Genomic DNA, 3,832 nt, shown 5'->3' on the forward strand with positions numbered 1-3,832 from the left:
TTTTCAATTTTAACCGGTTAAAATACACTACATTCCGGTTTTTTCGAACACTGGTGCCGTTTTCTAATTCAAAAATGTCAATTGAGAGCAAGGGGAAAAGGAGAAGTTCCACCCCGAAATAGAGAAAAATAATGTAAAAACTTGAAAAATAAATCTAATTTTTTACATTTTCTCTAGGCATATTGAAGAAAAGAAATTTTGTATGTCTGTAAAAATGTTTTTTCCCAAACACTTTTATTGTTGGGGGGGGGGGGAGAGAGAGAGAGAGAGAGAGAGAGAGAGGGAGAGAGAGATGCACGTGCGTGCGCACACACACGCACTCACTCATTTTCATAATGAAAATGTTCAAATGAATATAGTAAACCTTGAAATGACTTGAAATGTCACCTATAAAAGTTAATGTGAGGGTGACCACTTGATGGTGAGAGAATTGCACGTTTCCTCTACCACTTCCCTATGGCCTTCTTTGCCAACAAGTGTGTGTGTGTGGGTGTGGTGAGCATTGAAGTAGGGTTGTGAAGGAGATTGTCTCTATGGTCATGTTGAGATGAAGTATTCTCGAAGGGAGTACAAGTGCATCATAGTCTCTTTGAAGTTCCCAAGATTGCTTTGCCAGTGAAGAGCGTGTTCTTGAAATTGCCGTTGCGGACGTGCACACGTATGCAATGTGTGTGTGATTGCACCTCAAAGAAAAATAAATATATATTGTAAGGGGCACCGTGGGTTGGGGCCACTTGGTGTCCACGTGTACGCTCCTGTGAAGAGCTTTTCTAACCTCCATTTTTCAGTATCTGTAAGTTGATTTCAAAGTGGTTCAAATAATTGTGAATGGCTGGTTGAATGCTGATGTGGCTGTCAAAAAACAAATGGATGCCCTTAAGGAAGGAGTAAGTGGCTGAGAGCAGTGTTCTAGATGGTCTGGAAGAAGGGAGTAAGTGGTTCAAATAATTGTAAATGGCTGGTTAAATGCTTGTATAAATAAATGGATGCTCTAAGAAAGGAGTAAGTAACCAACAAGGTGAAAAATCAACTACTTGAAAAAAAAAATTCATGCAACTTTAAAGAGACATATGCATTTAACAGAATGCACTGCTCTAGATAGCCTAGAAGAGATCAACCCACTGTGCTTTGGATTCCCTGAAGGCCGACTACATTATAAAGACTCTCATGGGATAGAACTCATTGAGACTTTCACAGGATGCAGAGGAGGAGAGAGGCTTTCTTGAGCACGTCCTTTTCTGTATAGTCATAGATTTTACTATTCAGTGGTCCTACAAACCACCAGGGTGGCTTTATGCCAGTGCTTTTGTATGATTTTTAGCAGCCAGCCAGGGCCTATATGTCGGTTTTGTGTTCATGACTCGTATCTTTTGATAAGTCTCTTTCAATTTCTTTTCTCTGAACAAAAAAGCTTGCTACTGATGTCTCGAGTTGCTTATTTTGCAATACAGATGTTGGTGACAAGAGTGAAGATAGGGTTGCCTCTGTTCTTACTCCTTTTCATCATACAGATGACAAGAGTGGAGATTGGACTGCATCTGTTCTTACTCCTTTTGATCATGAAAACATTGCAGAATCTGAAAACCTTAAGAATGCTTTGGCTGAACCCTTGCCACTCAAGATACCCATTGCCATTGAAGCATACAAGAAGTTGGACCCACAGATTTTGTTCCAAGTGATGTATACAGCGCGGATTTCATCTCTCCTCACATAACCATATTCATGCAACAAAGTTTGCAGCAAAGCCACTGGGACATAATCTTTGCCACTTTCTGGGACTCGCCGTTGTCCTAATTAACGCAGACAGATATGATCAAATTTGACCGGAATGTAACTGATTTCTCAGGGGCATCACCAGCACAGGTGCGTCCTGACTTGTTGCTATGGTCTAATCTACAAGAGGCTTACAAAGTTTGAGGAGGAGGCGGCTAATCTACAAGAGGCTTACAAGGCCTTATTAGCTAAGCTGTCTGTTCTCCCTCGTCAGTTTTATGGGCCTGTTGATTGGATAATAGGCGTAGGGTTGGCACGTGGTGAGATGTGTGTGTGGGCGTTGAAGCAGGGCCGTGAAGGAGTGTGTCTCTATGGTCCTGTTGAGATGAAGTATTCTCGAAGCAAGTATAACTGCATTCTGGTCTCTGTGAACATACTAAGGATTGCTTTGACACTGAAGAGTGTGTTCTCGACGAATTTGCTTTTAATGCCTGCACCATTCACGACCCTGCATGTTCTTACTTATGGCGAGCACGACATTTTGACCAGGAAAATTGACATCATTTGGCCAAGAGTGCTCAAAAGGATAGAACCATGGCCCATGCATGAACAGGAGGGTTTCACGACTTTGGAGTATGTAAGGACAGCCTATAGTTTGAATATACCACAGTTGATTAAAGGAGAGGGTGTTGTTTCTAGGAATGATGTCTACAAGGTCTTGCTGGAGGAGGTTGGATACGAGGAGCAGATAATCTCCGAGCCTGCCATGTGACAAGCTATCAAAGATGTTCTTCATGCATTGAAGGCACTGCATCGCGCAGGTTTGGTTCACAGGGATGTTCGATGGAAGAACATTCTTAGGAAAGCTGATGGACGTGGTTGGATGCTCATAGATCTGGAGACTGTGTGGAAATCTGGGGAGCAGCCTACATGTTCATAACGGGTATGGGATCAAAATACCCTGGATGATGGCACACACTTCACAGAGAAATCTGATTTATATCTTGTCGGCAAGCTCATGCAGAAGCTACCCAGTTCAGGTCATCGTCTGAGGCACAGGCTGTTAAATCGTGTATATGATTGTGCAGAGGATGTCTTGGAGGATGATTGGCTTCGTCAACAATGAAATGATTTTGGGAAGTGTGCTGGTTGGGTCTTTTTCTAAGCTAGTGCAAGTGTCCCATACCTTGACACTGTATGGGAAGCGGACTACGTCCCTAAGAGACATAGCTATGGAGAATGAGAGCGCAGATAAGAGACAAGAGGAGAAAAGAAGATAACACTCTAATCTGTACAAAATGTAAGAGAGTTACAATTAAAGTTTGATGAGCCTTATAAAGGCATGTATAAGAGTGCACACACTGTCCGTCCAAGTTAGGCTGACCCCAACAATCGCCCCCTTCAGCCAAACTTGGCATAATCATCCTCGTGACACCCCCTAGAACTAGACTCTCACTCTCATGACACAAAGAGTTCTAGGTGTACTGCCAACCACGAGTTTTTGGTATACTCGAAAACCGTGAGTTTTAGGTTTTCTCACAACCAAGGGTTTTAGGTGTACCCATAACCTGGCGCTACCAAGAGAGCCTCCCCTTGCTCGTAGGTGGAGGTAGACATAGCCACCAAACTTCGAGTTTTTGCTTTACTCCCAAATCCTAGATTCTTTGGTATACTCTAGCTAACCTCGGGTTTAGGTTTACCCGTTAACCTCATGAGTAGTGATTTACAAGGAATGGGGCTTTACGTCGGGAGGGTCTTACCACCGATCACATTCACGCATTGGGACAGTGTCTAATCCCTTACATATCGACTTGGCATAGAAGAGTGACTACTTGTCACACATGGAGGCGGATGAGTGTGTGAGCCACTTGTGGAGCTTCGATAAACGTGCTCGTGTGAATAATGCCTTCTAAAGTTAAAAGGCCAACTTTTAATCTTTTATAAAAAAGCTTTGAAGAAAAGACAACAAATAGAAAACGACAGGGGTCTGCTGATGGCGTAAGGGCTAATGCCAATAGATACACGCCCGCCCTATGACTCACATGCTGGCCCACACGTGCCTCTCTGTGCTGGCCTTCATGTCCTCCTGCAGGCTCAGGACTTGCTGCAGCTGACCGTG

General features: G+C 43.4%; 1 pseudogene; it reads left to right on the forward strand.

The window, feature by feature from the left end:
• Nucleotides 1–1,356: 1,356 nt before the first annotated feature.
• LOC147455290 (uncharacterized) lies at nucleotides 1,357–2,839 on the forward strand (annotated as a pseudogene).
• The last annotated feature ends 993 nt before the right edge of the window (nucleotides 2,840–3,832 follow it).

Source organism: Adiantum capillus-veneris, chromosome 6 (genome assembly GCF_014529385.1).
Source record: "Adiantum capillus-veneris isolate H3 chromosome 6, ASM1452938v2, whole genome shotgun sequence".
NCBI lineage: Eukaryota > Viridiplantae > Streptophyta > Polypodiopsida > Polypodiales > Pteridaceae > Adiantum > Adiantum capillus-veneris.